This window comes from Manis pentadactyla, chromosome 5, assembly GCF_030020395.1.
Source record: "Manis pentadactyla isolate mManPen7 chromosome 5, mManPen7.hap1, whole genome shotgun sequence".
Classification (NCBI taxonomy): domain Eukaryota; kingdom Metazoa; phylum Chordata; class Mammalia; order Pholidota; family Manidae; genus Manis; species Manis pentadactyla.
In genome coordinates this window covers 107,584,229-107,603,324 of record NC_080023.1, presented here as the reverse complement: position 1 = coordinate 107,603,324, position 19,096 = coordinate 107,584,229, and positions in this window count along the sequence as shown.

Genomic DNA, 19,096 nt, shown 5'->3' with positions numbered 1-19,096 from the left:
GTTCTTATGGTTAGTGGTGATTTCAAATGAGAGTCTAGAAGCACATGGTTTTAAATACAGTTGCCATAGAAACAAACAAGCACTTTATAGCATCTCAAATCAAGAGAATTAATTTTAATAATTTCCATCAAGAAGCAATATAGCATCTCAGTTGATACAGGCTCTGGTGCCAGATTGCTGGGGTGCAAATTCTCATTCTGAAACAGATTGTGTGTGCGTCCTTGGGAACGTTAATTTCCCTCTACTCTAATGTTATTATCTATAACTCTATAAAACAAATACAGTAATAGTACAAACATGGTTGGTTATCATGTGACTTAAATGAATTCAGATATTGTATATACTATACAGACACACACAAAATAGCATCCTGTAAAAGTGAGTGCACAATGCATATTATTTATTAGTCTACACAGTTATTAAGACTTACAACTCTTGGTCATCTGCTCTGCAGAATGTATTTAATTGTCTGAAAGAGAAGTCTTACTAGAGAGCCTGGTCATCTGACTCTTCTTAAACGAAGACGGCTTCTTTGCTCCTTCTCCATCTTCTTGGCTCAGGTAATTACTCTATTACTCTCCCCCTTCAGTGTACACTCTGAATTGCAGGGGATAAGAAACTAAGCTATTTTGGTGGTGAGATACTTCACATAATGGAAGCTAGTTGTAAGAATATGTGTGGAAGTGAGAAACACAAACTCATCTCATAATCAGCAGGAACTTTAGCAGCCTGATACTGACACAACTCTATTAACTCTTTGGTCTCTGCTTCTCTGCCTCTTCCTCCTAACGGCTGGTTGATTTCTTCCTGTTTTCTCATTACAATTCAGGAAGTTACAGTTTGAGTCATTAGCACTACCTCTGGGACAAGTTTGGCGATACCACCCTCCTCTGGCCAGTTTCCCGACTGGCTATGCCTGGTCAAGAGTTTTTCAAATTTTGCTGCACATCAGGATGACGTGGGTGGCTGTCTAAAACACACAGGTTGCTAGGCTCACCCACACAGCTTCCAGTCAGGAGGTTATGGGTGGGGCCTGAGTATCTGCTCTTATGAAAGGCCACAGGTGATGCTGAAGTCCCAGGGAACACACTTTAGAAATGTGAGAGCAGATAGAGATCATCTTTTTCTCAAGAAATAATTTGGCTTCTGTCCCTCTGCAGTAGGTGTAAAAGAAGCAATTTCTTTGGAAGTAGGAGTCAAATTGACAAAGCATTTAGCAAACTTTATCTCAATAGAACTGATTAAAAATTAAAAGCTAGGAAAAACTAAAAATAAAAATACCATTCTACCCAGTAATTCCACTTCTAGGAATTTACCCAAAGAAAACAAAACTCCTGATTCAAAAAGATACATGCACCCCTATGTTTATTTCAGTATTATTTACAGTAGCCAAGATATGGAAGGAGCCTAAGGGTTCATCAGTAGATGAATGGATAAAAAGGATGTGGTGCATATACACAATGGAATACAATTCAGCCATAAAAAGAAAGAAAGCCTGTCATTTGCAATAACATGGGTGGATCTAGAGGGTTATGCTCAGTGAAATAAGCCAGATGGAGAAAGACAAATACCATATGATTTCATTTATTTGTGGAATATAAAAACAAAGCAAAACAGAAAGAACAAAACAGCAGTAGACTTACAGACTCTGAGAAGGGACTGATGGTTACCATGGGGGAGGGTTTGGGATGGGTGAGTGAGGAGGGCAAGGGGAGAAAGAGGCACAAAAAATCTCAGTCATAATACGAGTTGGTCACTGGGTTAGTAGAACAGCATGGAGAATATAGTCAATAATTCTGTAACATATTTCTTTGTTGACAGATAGTAACCACACTAGAGGGTGTGAGGATTTAATAATATGGATAATTGTTGAATCAGTGTGTTACATATTTGAAACCAATACAAGACTGTATGCCAATGATCAAAAAAAATCATGTTAAAAAAAAGCTGTCAAATAATCTTCCAAAACTAACATTCTAATCTGTTCTTGTTTCTCTACATTCTTGCCGATACTGATTATCAAACTTTCCAATCATTAGAAAAGAAGGAAGAAAGGAGTAAGAAAAATATCTTACTGCTTTTATTTTTTAGTACTCATGAACTCAGACATGTATTCATGCATTTATAAGCTATTTGTATTTATTTATTTTTTGTTATCTAATTAAAGCACTTTGCCCATTAAAAGAAAAATTAAAAGCTAGGTTAAAGCAGGAATTCTCCTTCAGTCCATATATCCACTGAGAGTTGCCCTCAATCAGAATCATCATCTCCTTCAACACATTCTCTGAAGTCTGAACCAAGATTAGTTAACCTACAATTTTCTAATCTGTTTTTGAAAAATGGTTCCATTTCATCTGTGCTCTACAGTAGGCTTTATTAGCAATCATAAGCGTATCTAGAAAGCTCACTTCAGTATTCCAGAACCCTGTATATTCATCTCAAAAACATAGGTAAGAAAGTAATAGCCCATCATTCATTTGTCAGTAAACACTGGAGAAAAAGACACAAAAATAATTTTAAATATAAATGGTGATATGTAGAGTTTACTATATCCAGAATTGATTCTATTTTTACCTTTGGCTTTCTAGTTTTATCACTGATTAGATCCATCAGAGTTCATTTTATGGTGCAATAGTTTACGGATAATTTTTAAGTAGTAAAGCCATTTTCCTAAATAACAATTTTAAGCTAATTCAATAAGCAAGACAACTGAAAGCTGAAATCTCTGCCTGAAATGAACACAAGGAACCAAGCTCTAGTCAGGCAGCCTTTCTTCCCCACATCTCCCCACCAGGTGGCGCCCAAGGCATCTCCTCACGGCCTTGGGCTCTACAGAACCCACTTTGGAAACCTCTGGCAGAGTGGAAATGGCATGAATGTTGAAGCAGAAAGATCAGTCTTTTGTTTCCAACGTTTACCAGGGTGAATTAGGCAAATACATTTTCTGTGAGTCTGTTTCCTTGTAAATAAATGGGACTGGAAATCTTGTTCAGTGTATTATTGTAATAAACTCAAGTATACAAAAGTCCCTGGAACATAGTAAGTTTCATGAAGATTCGTTACTTCCTCTCTTTATACCCTCTCTCAGTTTAAATTAGACAGACTGCGGCATCGAGGAGCATCAAAGTTCACATTTTATTTTTTCATTTATTTTTCTATCACACAAATTCCAAGACAGACCAATGTAAACAGGATACCTGCAGCTAGAATTCTCAGATTTCAGTTTCAGGTCAAGAGGAAAGTTGTTTTTTTTTTAACCTCCAGGGTATTAAAGTATGAGCACCATTAAATACATGGAAATAAAATTCCTTCTTACATGTCATCGTTCATGCCCTGTCACATAAAAGATAATCAGAAGACATGCCTTCCAGTAAAAACTGTTGTATTAGTGACACTCACTGTTGAGTATTTGTAGAGATTCATTGTACACTTAAATTTCAATTAAAAAAATCTCAGAAGGAAGATTCAAAATCAAATACTCTTTCTTGATCAGGCTGATAATGCATAGTTTTTAAGGAAATTCTTCTTTTTGAGCTACACCCTCATTTTTTCCCAGGCCAACATTTCTCTCAGCATGAAGAATAAATACATTGATTTTCCTATGTTGGGCAATCAGTTTGAAAATACAGAAGATGTCTGGAAATGGGCAAATATTTCAATAAATTTAAAAATATATAATTTTTGTATTGGTACCTCTGTATGGTTACTTGCACAGCTAAATACCTATATTAAAGTGCATATTATGGTTAAGAGATATGTTCTTTTATATGAGCAGGGCTGCCTAATCTGATGATAAGGAGCCATTTCTTCTAGCCCCGTTTGGGAAGTTAGTGTATAAATGTTGAAGGCAGACAACGTTTTAAAGGACAAGGTTGTGTATCTCCCCTGTCAATGCAAGAACTCTCCAGTGCAAAACTCGGCTCATCACGGCTTAAGTGTCTGAATTGCGTTTTGAGGCACAGCCTGGGGCAAATTCAGTTTGTAAAGTTAGTGAGCATTTTCTCTGATGTGTTTATCAGCCATTTCTGCATTTTAACTCGTTTGCATTTGAAAGCTATGTTTGAAGAAAGAAAGCATGTGTCCAGACTCAACGTCCGCTCTCCAGACAGAAAGTGCAGTCAAATAACATGGCTGGGCCACTGGGAATCAGCCATCTGCATCACAGGCATTCCAGTCACATGCCTCCAACTTCCCTCTGTACATCTCCTTGCACCCCCACCCCAAGGCCTCACACCCATCCTGCACTCAGTTTATCCTCTTCCCACAAGCCACCCCCATCACCACCACCAGCCTGACCTATAAAGTTGCTCTTCTGGAAATGGCTCTGCTGTACACCTATCAGCTCTCTTCTGGCAATGCTTTCTTCACTCTCCCATCAAATCTACCATCACTTCCATCTTCTAAATACCTCATTAGAGTCAATCCATTTCTCTCCATCTTCAGCACCACCTTTGAACAGCTTCCTAACTGCTCCCATACATTCACTCTTCAGTCAGAGCAACTGGGACCAGCTTTTCAAATTTCCTCTTCCTGAATCAAATGACTGAGTTTGGACAGTGTGGAGAAAAATTGCTATATGTTTAAGAATCTTTGTGCATGTGACAGCTACTCATATAGGCTTCCTTAGGTCAAACTGAATGCATCATATAGAAGATACTGAGGTATATAATGAAATCCAAAGGCAGAAATGGGTGGCCAAAGAAAGTGGAATCAGTAATTAAACGCTTTCCAGGTATTTCTTTCAGAATTTCTCATCTCTGCTCCTCTGTATTTGTGTGCCTTGCCTCTCTGCAGACTGGCTTTTTCTGCTCCATTTTCCACAAGCAAACCATGGAGGAAACACAGGTCCCAGTTTATAGGTTGGAGGTCTAGCTGACGCAGGTACAAGTTGGCAACAGCCCAACCTAAGTTTCTTTACAAGAGAAATTGACGCTCTCAGTGTTCCTCAGCTGTCCACATCTGACCCAGTAAGTTTTATCTAAAGAGTAGAGACCACACAACAGAACATGAAAGTTCCAGGGGACCCACTGTGCTCACTGACCTCAGGCTTACTCCACCTGCCTACCTTGTTCCCAGGTAGCTGGAAGTCCAGAATAGTGTCCCAAACAAAGGGTCCTTACCTTGCATTTCTCCCTCTTGCTACAAGGGAACTCCTTTCCTATCTGATACCACCTTGTAAGTTACTCTAACGTGCTCAGAATTATTAGTACAATAGACTTGGGTACCAGAAGTTTTAAAATATACTCGACTGCTTGTTCTTCCTATTAACTTCTTCATTCTTTGTGATAGAATAGCCCTAACAGGCCCATCAAAAACTGCCCGCCTGACAGGCCTGGCTATGACTGAACTGGCGGAGCGAACAGGGCTTAAACACTTAAAGAATGACTTTCCCTGTGATGTGACAGAAGTGATTTGACAGTCTTCTTCTCTATGATGCCATTTCATTTTAACAAGGCAACATGAAGGGTTAGTAATCAGTGTATTGACAGGTCTCCTTTATTTATACTTCTTCCCTCCTAGTTTTTCAAGCACCACAACCCAGTAACTTCTGGGTGAAGTAAGAACCGTCTGCAGTAAGCCCTGCGCTCACCCGGCTGCCGAGCCACAGGATTCCTCTTACGCGCAGCACTTCCTCTCAGCAGCTGCTCTTCATCCGCCCTCTCCTCGCTCTTCCCAGACATCAGAACTTCTTCCAAAAGACATTTTCCGTTTTTGCCAGACTTTCCATATGTTAAAGAATTATTCCTTGAACCCTGGGGACTTCTGGTTTTAGGCTGTCAAATTTGCTAAACAGTGCTTCTTTTTTATTTGTTTCTCCTTTTAAATAATGCAATAAAGAGATCGTTTTCTCCTTCCTTCCTTTCTTTCTTGCTCTTACTTTGTGATATTCCGTGTATGAAAACAATTATTCAGCACTGCACACTTTGTAGCTTTGATCCTAGAATCCTTAAATCTCATTTTTTCAAACCATTTTCTAAAAATTATCTTATCTCATACAAACCATTATCCCATACATACACAAATCCTCATAAAATCTGCCAAAAGCAATAAAAAGAACAGGTGCTACTTTGCTAAGGAAAAATTCAGCATTTCAGTGAAATGTCATGCAATTCTGTTTTAAACAATAAAAAAAATTTTCATTTCTAGCATGTCCACTTGATGGCAGAGTAGTCCTTCATTTTTACTTCTTTGAAAAGGGCCCTTTTAAGGCTAAAGATTTCTTTTGTTTAGAGAATATTTTCTTGCTCCATTTATTTTCAAATTCTAGACTTCTGATGCTCTGTAAAGTTGTTATAAACAAGGACAACAAAAGTTATCTACTGAATATGTGCTATAACCATGTACTTTGTTATGATTTGCTTTATGATTATAAGCTTATATAAATAGTTAATTAAAATATGATAAATAATATTTTATGATATAAAAATTGAGATGAGACTACTAATGGTGAGAAAATATGATTTCATTAGATATTCCTATTTTATATAACTTATACAGAAACATTAATAAACCTCAATAATTTTAACTTTGACTGAGAGGCTCAGAGACAGCTAAAAACATTTTCATTTCTGTTTCTACTCAAAGGTAAAAGAATGTGCCAAACCAATATGTGGAGAGGATAATGCTATTTCTGGGTCATATTACCATTCAGCGTTCTTTCTGTTCCCCTCATTGACTAAAAGAATTACTTAGGTTTTTAGAAATAGAGCTTTTTTAAAGGTTAATTTCCGCAAAATGAAATGTCTTGATTATATCCATAAGCAATGGTAAGGTGAGTAATGGTTTGGATTTTCTGGTAAATGGCACTTAAATATATTTATTTAAGTTTCCAAAGCTAAAAACATGTTAATAGAGCTTTGCCAGTTTTTTTTTTAATGTACAACACCAGATACTGAACCAAAGAAATATGTGCAACTATCCAACAGAAATTTCACTAATTTAATTTAAATCTCTACTCCAATGGATTTAAAACTGTATCCCACCAAATGCTGGGGGCTCTACAGGGACCTGTGGGGAGGCTCCACCTAGACACAGGGACAAGGGCCTGACTCCAGGCATGCTCCTCTCCTATTTCAACCAGAGGATGTAGACATTCATCCTTTTCTCATACCGGTAACCGCTTTCATTTCAGTAAAAAGTTCTGCAGTTAAAAAAGATATTTGAATGTCTGTTATTCAATATAGGTCAAATGAAAATCATTTGATATGTACAGGAGTAAGGATTCCATTTTTGCCAATGGGAAAACTGACTTAATCTGATTAACTTAGTGAAAATAAAATTTCTTGTCAAAAAATTTAAACTAAGCAGCAGCTGTCATATCAAAAAGCAAACCTGTTTAACTGAATTTGTTATTTCAGTCATTTTGGTGTCACAGCATGTGGCTTAACCAAATAAATTTACAGCAAAGAAAACTAAGGACAGCAAGAGATTTAAGAGGCAGTCAATATAAATGCTCCCATCTGCCTGACACTAGGCCTGGTTCTGCTACAGAGGACTCAGGGAAGGACTTTCCCAAATACTTACACACATAGAGGTATGTTGATAAGAAATGTCCTGTGTAATGGGAAAGGCGTGTGTGTGCATTGGGGGATGTGAGGCATTGTCTTCGTATTAAGTGGACAATTCTTTAAGCCACATCTTTTGTTTTTAAGTGCATATGCTCTGCCTCTACTGTAGAGACCTCATGTGTCCAGAGACATAAGATGCCATTTGAAAGGAATAAATTCTAGCCTGGTAATGAGTTAATGAATGCTGTGTCTCAGACAACAGTCAATTGTTAGGAAAAGATGAAGAAAACATGACTGCCTAAGAAACATTATTCATCAATGAGCTTAGCTTCTAAAGCAAATAACCCTCCAAGGTTCACAGGATGAACGTAATGGGGGCTTATTCCTCACTCATAAACAGCCAGTGCAAATGTCCTGGTCAGACTCTTTCCATCTTGTTAACTTTGCAGAAAGGGTCCCCTGGACTCTAATGGCAGAATAGAAAAGATAGGAAGTAGAGCAGATACACCAACTTCTTAAAAAAGGCTTTCCCTGGAAGAGGCATTTACTGGCAAGACCTCATCATAGGGTCACTGACTACAGTGTCCTGGGTGAATACTTCCCAACAATATTGCACCATGAGAGGCAAAGAATTATAATGGATAGCTAGCTGTGACTGCCGTAGTAATAAAAGGTTTAAAAAATGAAATAATTTATTTTATTAAACAGAAAATATAAAAAATAATGCCAGAAAAGGTGATTGCATGAACTTCGTAGAAATGTTAAACAAATACTGGGTCCAAAATAAGTGAAAACCTGATTACAGCTTTTCTCAAGTAAATTTGTAACATTTGTTGATTTATATTCAATTTAACTCAACTCAGCAAATAATTATTGTTCTTTTTCTGTGGAAAGATAAAAAGGACACTCATGTACATACACAGACTCTAACTACAAGCAGCTTAAAACCAACTCAAGGGATGAGACAAAGACACCATTATTGCGCTAAATAGAGTGATGTAGCAAGAAGTGCACAAATACCATGCGTGAGTGCATGGGGTGGCATCACTTTTTGGTAAGGGATCAGAGAGTAAATATTTTCAGTTTTGCATAACTACTCAACATTGCTATTGTACTATGAAAATAGCCATAGACAATACATAAACAAATGTAGAAAAAGTTCCCATACAACTTGATTTACAAAAACAGACAGATGGGAGTTGGCCCTAAAGCTGTAGCTTGTCTGACCTGGCTCTAGAGGATCACTTAATAATGTCAAACCTGGTAGCAGGATTCAGTTTTATAAGCCAGATGAGGCTAATGTGCCAGCTTCAGTAAAGTACACAACACAGTGCAGCCCTCCATCCACTTATGGAGATAACTACCATAATCATAACATAAAGAAGAAATACCAGTAAGAGGCATATCCTCTAGGATCTTTTAATCTTGACTTCTCATAGATTTCAAATTTGTCTCTTTTTTGTCTTTGTTTTTCTTTTCCACTTACCATCTACATTGTTTGTCTTATGTTTAAGGTTCTATTCTAGGGCTTAAATTGTTATCTTTGTTGAGAATGTGTCAACGATCTTATTACTTAATTAATTTTCTCTTTAAGGATGGTCTATACATCTTGACTGTAGGTTGATTTGTCTAAGGAAGATTGCACTTTACCAAAAAAAGGTTCCTGTAGCCAGAACTGTTTTATAATGTTAGATGTCCATTCCTGTTATATATGAGTGCAAAAAACAGACATAGCATATGAAGGGACAGGTGTAGGCTTATCTAAGCAAAGGTATCTAAGAAGCAGGTGATGACTACATTACTCTCAATCCAGAAACTCAGAGAATTTAGAAATGCAATTTTATTTTTTGATAAGCAAGCTTAATTTCAACTTCATGACCACATTGTGATGTATATTAGACTTTTATCTTATGCAGTGGGGAATCTTGAGCCCTATAAATGTTAATATACCATAAAACAAGCTGTTCTCGTAAGGCTTGCCACCTCCTTTAGGTTACATGGAACAGATGATTCATTACTCTGAGTAATAATCCCCAAAGCCAGGCTAGTAATGCAATAAAGATGTGTTTCTTTCTTTCTTATCACAATTCTGTGTATGTTGAGAGGCTCTGTTCCATAGTCATTCGAAGATATGGATTCTTTCTATCTCATAGAGGTCTCTGTGGGAAACATTGTCACTAACAAAAAGGGGAAGAAAGAGGAGAGGAGAAAGGACACCGGGTTTTGATCCCTCAGCAATGCCAGAAGATAATAATGCGCCACTTCTTACTCACCCTCCATTGGTGAGGACTAATCACATAATTCCCGCTGACATGAAAGGGAGCTAGGAAACTGTCTAGAAATGTGTCCTGGAAGAAGAAACTGGTCTGATGACCGGGTAGCATTGTCTCTGTCACAAAAGATCTACATTACTTTCAAATTCCCCAAACCAATGAAGGAAATCTGACCTACTGACCTCCCCACCGGGGTCTCCGCTGGGAGGGAAGTAAGTAGCAGAGCCACAGCTATGCACACGCGCTTCCCCTCCAAATCCCGTCAGCCCGACCAGAGATCTTGGCTAGTCACCTGTCCAGACGACTGGCTCTGATGCAGCCATCTTAGCGTCCAGGGCCTTCCCCTGTGACTGCGGAAGCACCTCTGACCCGCCGCCCGTACAGGTATTCATTCACTCACAAGATACCGACTTTAGACCTAGGATGCCTCTGTCGGGGGAGGGGAGGGAGAACAAGTGTCCCTCTCTTGTAGAACTTTAGCTAAAAACAATAGAAATAAGGATGTTATTTGTATGATAGAGGGTCATAAATGCCATGGAAAATGTAGGGTACTTGGGGATCAGGATGCCAGCGGGATGTCTGGTCACAGGTTTTAAGAGGTTGGAAGTCCAGGTTGAAATACATTGAGGAGACGGCTGCAGATCAGAGCCTGGAGCGCGGCGAGAGAGCTGGCCGCGCAGACGCGGAGGGGGAGCCCCCCGTGTGAGGGCCGGGGAGAAGCACTCCTGATATTTGGGGCTGGAGTCGAGTGGGCGAGGAGCAGAGCCGGTGCCTGAAGTCAAGACGGACGAGAAGGTCACAAGCGGTGTCTGGGGGCTTCTAATTCTCCTCTCCGGGCTGTGGGAAGTCAGGCTGCCTCTTCATGTTTGACTTTGGATTCCACAACCTGCACTGGCCGCTGTGTGTTCCTCCTCCTCTGCTCCTCGTTTTCCAGCGATCACCCTTGATAAGCCAGGGTTCTACAACCCTCCGCGTTGTCCTGTTGCCTCACTTCTCTCGGCTCTGGCTTCCCTCCTCCTCTCTGCAACGTTAACGATTAGTCTCCCTTCACAGTATGTATGTATGAAGAATTTCGATAGTTATACGAATAATAAAGAATCTTACCCCTTTGCTGCTGAGGTCCTCAGTAATTTCTACCATAATCAGAAATCTTATTTCAATGAATGGGATGTCCTAATAAGCATAGGACCACTGTTTCAAAGTATCTTGCCTAAGTTGTTCTCTCTCCACACACACATGCGTGCACACACACACACACACACACACACACATACACATACAAACACACACCTCTGTCTTTTTTCCTTTTATCTCCTAGCAAACACTGGTTTACCTGGGAGCCAAAGAAGCTCATGGGGAAAGAACTAGGACCACATCCTGAGTTGAGCAGGGAACATGGTCACGAAACTGCAAAGGGCACATGGAGCCTCTGAGAGAACCCACCAAGGGGGAAGAACTCCAGAATTCTGAGGTTATCCAGGGGGAGGATTCGAAGTTGAGAAGGTAACATGTTCTTTTTTACAACACGGCAGTGGATAAGCCAACATTGTACAATTCTAGCACTTTGATAAGGAGCTCTATGTGGGAAGCAAAAATAAATAGTCTGATTAAAATTTATAACTCACTGAAGAACAAATAATGCAGAAATGAGGAAGTTACTATCCTTTACCTTTAGGAGCAGACAGTTATCCCTAGGGCCAGAAGACCATCCCCAGGAAACTGGTGTCAGGGAGGAAAGCCCTCAGGAGAGAGAGTTAAAAGGAGCACCAACAGCCCTGGGGTGCCCTTGAGTAGCTTGAAGATCCCTGAAATCACTAACAATGAGATCCCACACTCACAAAGGTGTGAGTGAGCCAATGAAATATGGAAGGTTAGCAGTGATGTCAATTTGTCCCCATGGCTTTAGGATGAGATTTCTCACTGCTTTCTGAAAGACATATAGCAGGATATTTTGGAAGGCATTTTCAGAAGGCAACTAGAACGGCAAAGTCAATTTATCACTGACCAACAGGAGGCACTGATCACTGATGGCCATAGGGCCAAACCCTCAAGGCTGTGAAAAGCTCAGCTGAATAGTAACCATCTATCAATTTAGGTTGACAGTGACTATCTCTTCCCACCTCACACATATTTGTTGGCACTTACCTAAAGTCACTCAGGAATCAATAGAGCAAATTTCCTACAAGGTACATTCTCACTTCAAACATAGAAAAGAGAAAACTGTTAGATGCTTGTGAATGTATGTACATTGTAAATGTGTGTATGTGTGAAAAATGTGATTGTCACAAATGCGTTATATTCAAACTAGCTTAAGGGTCCATGCCTGCATTCCTGAGGCATTCTGAACACTAGTTATCATAGTTATTAAATGTTACACCTTATCACACTAATTTGGTTTAATATTTTTCTCCCTCCAACTGAAATCTAACTTACATGAAGTCACGGTCCACATCGTCTTCCTAAGGAAGCCCAATCATTTAATATGTCATATAGCTATGCCCAGAAGTTCTTACCATGTGAATAAACTAATGAATGAACAACTCTGTAATCCTCTATCACACCTAGAAAAAGTCTTAGCCATAGGTACATAAATCAAACTAGCCAGAGTCTCAGCCACAGATAGACAACACACACACACACACTCAAAGCTGTTTTTTCCTTTTCCTATTTATTGCTTTCTTCACTGTGATTAATCAAAAACTTAGCTGTCATGTACTAGCTATGCGACTTTAAGCAAGATTTTTTGGTTTTACTGTGATTCAGTTTCTCTTGTGTAAAGTGTTTACAACAGTGGTTTTGTGGAGTATAACTGAGGACTAAGCGGTGGAATCCATGCTAAGTGCCTAGCTTCCCAGTCATAACCTCATTACTATAAATGGCAGTTCAGGGCTGAGAAAATGAGAAGAGTTTGGGGTGTTTTTTCCCTATTTACCAATGATTAAGCAAGGCTTATGCAAGTCCATATTGGTCCCAGCTCTATGGCTTTCCCTTTTATTTACAAAGGGCTTCTTTTTTTTTCTTTTTCTAAGTGGAGTTGGTAAGTAATACAACAAAATAATCTAATTCCATATTTAGCAAGTTACTACTTTATGAGGGTAAGAGGCTCTCTGGGGAGAGTTTCTTGATAATTCTGAGGGCAGACTGCCTGAAGGGAGCAGGTGACTACAAAGCATGTAATTATAGACTTCCCATTTTACAGGTGATCTTTATGTCACACATAAACCTGTCAAAATTTCTTTAAGACACATAATGTGATGAAAAGATTGATATCCTAGACCTAGAAAAAAAGTATTTTCACTGGAATAGTTGATCAAGTTTTTGAGGCAAGAATTTAGGGCCTGACTGATTTCTGAGGTTCAGAACTAACCGTGCATTGTCTTTTGATCTGAACTGCTCTTAACATTCATTATTTACAAACTTTTGTAAAGTGTTTCCTCAAGCTTCTCCAGTTGGATGTAAAGTTTCTACTTGCAAACAAATAACAAATAATTATCCCATAATTATTTGATTTAGGTATTAAATTATCCATGCATGGTGTGTGTGTGTGTGTGTGTGTATGTGTATCTGTCCTCTGAGTGCAGACATTAATGAGCTAGTTGATGTTCACCTAATGTTGGATCATGTAGTTTAAAGGCTTCCTAACTGTGTGACTAACCTAGTTTCCAAGGATCGTCCTTAGGGACATGATACTGTAGGAGGGTGAAAGAAGCTAAGTGGGCAGGATATGGGTTGCCCAGTGCATCCTCAATTCCTATTGCACTCCTGCACCACCTTTCATTTGTAAAGAGAAATCAGTTGCCAGCAACATCTGAAAATCCCTGCTTGTGAACTCCTACTTTAATTTACAGTTGACAACCTCACTTCAGTTTATGGTGGTATGCCTTGCCCAAGGGCAGAAAGCTGTCCTTTTTAGTCATTCTTGAACTAGAAAAAAATATTTTTAGTTCTCTTAAAAAGAAGAACACTTTAATAAGTAGTCTCAGATGTTTAATTTTACTTCATGACAAACTAATTGAACATATTAATCGTGGTGTCATAGATCAGAAAATATTTGACCTGCTCCCACTAGCAGCACCCTTCAAGTCCAAATTTCTACTTACAGTCTGTCTGAGGATATCTAGGCTGTCTCTATCATGCCCCCTAAAAAACATTCCAGCTTCCACCCCGTGTCTAGCTCCAAAACTGTTCCCACAGTTTTTAGTCCAGTTTGTTCTGGCAACATTGCACTTTCAGGTATTAAAAACTGTATGAGTTACTTATTGCTGCATAGCAACACTTCCACCAACTTAACAGTTTAAAACCATACATATTTATTATCTACAGTTTCTGTGTAGTAGGAATCTGGACAGGCATTAACTGGTTCCAAGCTATAAGGCAAAGCATTGATCACAATGCCTTAATTGTGATCAAGGTGTTACCTGGGTCTGGGATCTCACCTGGGGTAGGATTTGCTTCCAAGTTCACACAGGTTGTTGGCAGAATTCATTTCCTTTTGGTTTTAAGACTGAAGATTTCCATTTCTTGCTGTTTATTTTCTGAGGACACTGGGCCCCTCAGTCACTAAGGGCTGCCTGCAGCTCCTTGCCTCATGAAGCATTCCTCCCTCAAAGCCAGTGAGAGAAAGAAAGACTCCAGCAGGACAGGTGCTACAATCTTATATAACATAATCACGTACCGTACGCTTGTCATCACACTCATTTCATCAGCTTGCCTTGATTTGTTGGTCAGAAGCAAGCAATGGGTCCCCTTCAAGGGGAAGGGATTATATAAGGACCTGTATATATCTATATTAATATCCATATCTCTATAAAGAGACAGACATATAAGCATGTTTACATATATGCATATATGTAATATTTATATACTATTAATGAAGATATATTTATAATGACAATCTGACAAAATACTTCATACTTTAATTTCAAATTAGCAAATGACAGATTTCAATGTTTAGTGGTTTCACTGATAAAAACAAATGATTTAACCTACTATATACAACTGCAAAAGAAGGATAGTTGACTCCGGATAAGACAAATTCATTGTTAAATTGTCATTTTGATCACTGGGAAATAATTGGAGATAAGGGACCACACTGGGAAAAAATATGCAAATTTGGCAAGTTGATAATATTTAATTTCCTCCTTGGACAATCTAAAGTAAAGGAGTAGTATAATTGAAGTTACTGAAATTACAGCCAAGAAAATCGGTGTCTTCATTTTGAGAGTATGAGAAGAAGCTGAGTCAGGGACCTAAAAAGAATGTTCACTAATGCATAAGCAGATAATTGGCTCTTATTTTTTCCTCCATTTTTCCACTTGCACATTGGTCAAAGATTTCAAACATGGAATGTGTGTGACTGCTGTGCTGCCAATAATTATCCTGGAAATATTTCTCTCTCTAATGAGCTGGCAGTTAATTAGGTGTGTTTTCATCTATGTATTTATGCTATGCATTCAAGGCACCCATTACCACTTAGCCTTTGAGTTCACACTGAATATTTAACTGTGGGGAAGGTATGCAGGGAGTGTTTGTCCTATGATTTATCATTTATGATTAGACAAGGACATCTTAAGTGTGTTAGGTTATGAGCGCAGCCATATTTTCAATCTGAGTTAAGGCTAATCACACTTACATGCACAAAAATACAATTAAGAAGGGCCAAGATGAGCATATTCGAGAAGTATGTGTATAATTACAGTTTCTAAAATGCCTTGTGTATGGTAGGTGCTGTAGTCTGAATGTTTGTGTCCCCCCAAAATTTGTACTTTGCAAACCTAATATCCAGTGGATGGTATTTGGAGGTGGACCTTTGGGAAGTGATTAGGTCAAGAGGGTAGAGACCTCATAAATGGGATTAGTGTTCTTTTAAAAGAAACTCCACTGAGCTCCTTAGCATCTTCCACCCTGTGAGGATACAATGAGAAGTCTGAGACCCAGAAAAGGACCCTCACCAAACCATTCTGGCACCCCAGTCTTGGACTTCCAGCTACAAGAACTGTGAGAAATAATGTCTGTGGTTTATAAGCTAACCAGTCTGTGGTATTTTGTTATAGAAGCCTGTATGGACTAAAACAGTGGGCAACCATAAATATGGGTAGGATTGATGAACATAAAGTATGTTAATCTGGAAATATCCTTTTATCTTTCTTATTACTAACATTAGATAAAATTATGCCACTGTAACCAAGACTCCCAAGAGCACATACAATATTAAAAACAAATGTACAAAAAACTTAAATAAATATACTTAAATAAATGACTTGGCCATTTTAATAGTCAGTTATATAAAAAAGTATAAGAGAGATTTTCTTCCTCATTAGTTAGGAAAGTATATGTCAGTAGTTAACAAATGTGGTTATGCTGAACACTTGATGGATTATGTTAGTTCAGTTTTGATTTCACAAAAATTGTGGCTAATCATACATTTCATACTGACCTTGTAATGTATTTGTATAGCTTTATGGGCTATAATTTACATATCATAAAGAATGAATTCTTTCATTATAAGTGCACAACTCAATGAAATTTTAGTAAATCTTTAGAACTGTGTAACCAACACAAAATTCCAATGTTGAAACTTTTCATCATGTTAAAAAACTTCCCTAAAGCATCTTTGGAGTCAATCTTGGCTTCCATTGCCAGTCCCAAGCAATCACTGTCTGCTTTCTGTCTTTATAAATTCACTTTTTCTGAGTATTTCATATAAATGAAATCATACAGAATGTAATCTTATTCATCTTGTTTCTTTCATGTATCATACTGTTTTTGAAGTTCATTTATGTTGCAGTGTATATCAGTATTATCCTGCTTTACTGCAGAATAATATTCCTACTGAGGAATACATAATATTTTTATCTATTCACCAGTTGGTGATCATTCATATTATTTCCAGTTGGGCATGATTGTAAGTAATGCTTCTATGAACATTCATCTGCAAGTCTGTGTAGACATATTATTTTATTTCTTTTGGGTAGATTCCTAGGAGTGGAATTGCTGGATAAAATAATAAGTTTATGTTAAGCCATTTAAGAAATTGTCAAACTGTTTTCCAATATTACTGTGTCATTTTACATTCTCATCCACAATGTATGAGAGTGCCAGCTTTCCTATATCTTAATATTGTCTGTTTTTTCAATTAGGATGATTTCAGCGTGTACATGGTGGTCTCATTGTGATTTTAATTTGTATTTTCCTAGTGACTAATGATGTTGAGCAACTTTCATCTGCTTACTAACTTCCCATACATCATCATTGGTGACATACCTATTCAAGCTTTGTCCATTTTTAAATTAGTTGTTTTCTTATTAAGTTTTAAGAATTATTTAATATTTTAAGATGAATTGTTTTTCAGATATGAGTTACAAATATTTCACCTCAATCTGTGCCTTTTTTCTTAATTGTTTTTTTGAAGCAGAAACATTTTTAGTTTGAATAAGATCCAATTTATCAAGTTTTTTTTTTTTTTATGTTTGTGGCTCTTTGTTTTGGTGCTATATACCTAAGACTCTTTAACACAAAGGCTTGACAGCATTCCTCAGAATTGCACATAGGAGTGTTATAATTTTGGCTTTTTAATTTAGGTCATGACCCATGTTGATTTTATTTTTCTGTATGGTGTGAAGAAAAGTCTTAGCTCATCTTTTTGGTTATTGATACACGATTGATTTACCTTGTGGTATGTTTTTACACTTTCAGATGTATATGATCAAGGCTAATGTACCTGAAATTCACTTAAACTGGGAGAATCATACTGAGAAAAAACAGTCTCAGGATGAAATAAAAAATAGTTCTCCTCTTCGCCCTGTGCCACACCTTATTCTTCTAACTAATCCATGAGAAGAAAAGAGGTCTTCTGGGGGCTTGCTACAAGTCAAAGCCAAAATAGAACTCCCCTCTTCAATACCCTGTTCTGTTGTTTTATTTCAATGGAATTCCCTGTTAAAGGCGAAATAAAAATTTTGTAAAATCATCCTAGATATTGTACAGCATATAGTGAAGTTTTTCCTTTGCTGGTAAATGGAGTAGTATTGGGATATTTGAGGTGTATTTTCTTTTTTGATGAAGACCTGGTTATTGCTTCTGTGCATAAATAGCTCTCTCTTTTCAATTTCTTTCTCTTTTATAGAGAACCAAAGTTATCAGAATCAATCTGAAGAGTCAATCATTCCACCAAACATTCAGGAGAGAGTGATTAATAGGAGAATTAATCATGATTGTGTTTACCATTATATGAAAGCTAATCACTTTAGAGATCATATGAATAAAGTCATTATGGTTTATGAATAAAGGTAAGCTATTTATAAAGTCTCCATCAACATTTTCAAAAAGCACAATTCCTTTTAACCTAAGAAACCTTTAAATATGTTATTATAGTTATAAATTTAACTCATAAATTTTACATTCTTATTCCAACATATTACCTGGAGTTAATTTTTTATTTAAGAGGTACACTCAAACAACTATTACCTCTTGAAAGTGTGAATAGTAAAGAGAAGTGTTTTCTAAAGACCATGAATTCTTATTCAATACAGACTTTAGCTGACAGTTTGCCCATTCATACCATCTACAGTCATTGAAAACAGTGTGCACTTTTGAAATCTCCAGTACTGAATTCAAGAGACATCAATTAAAGCAAGCTTTGAGGGTGCAGTTTAGTCTTCTGTTAGAGCAATGGTTCTCAAAATGTGGTCTCCAAACAAGCAGCATCCATCCCATCGATGAATCAGATGAGACACAATGGGGGTGGCACCTGGCAATCTGTGTTTTTACAAGCTCTCCAGTTAATTGTGACGTATGCTGAAGTCTGGATAACCACTAAGTAATTACTGGTAAACTCTTATTAGGCAGACCCTTGTTCTATGAGTGATCTATGCTCTCTCCATCTTCCTAAACCAGCCAACCTCCAGTCCCCTCAGAAGTGACTACATCTGAATCTACATCCTCCTTGGTGACTCATGTGGAAAAGTTCAGGGAGAGGAAGGAGCAGCAAGATTCAGCTAAGATAAAGTGCCAGGACGCAGGAAGGATGGTCAGGTTTTAAAAGGATTGCTCCAATGGACATGCTTGTGATCAACAGCCTAACTGGAAGGATGCAAGGTAGCACTTGCAGAAACAGGAACCAGATGGGTAGAAACTTGTGTTGGAGTAAAATATCTAAGTAAATTAGGTGAAGACATTTCTCAAGGCTAGATAAGACAGTTCTCAAAATGGTGGCCTAGTTGTAAGTTTCCAACATCAAATCTACCTCTCAGTATAGTCCACAATTATTAAGGGAGATAATTTAGACCTTTAATATCCAAGCTCTCTCTTCTAGAT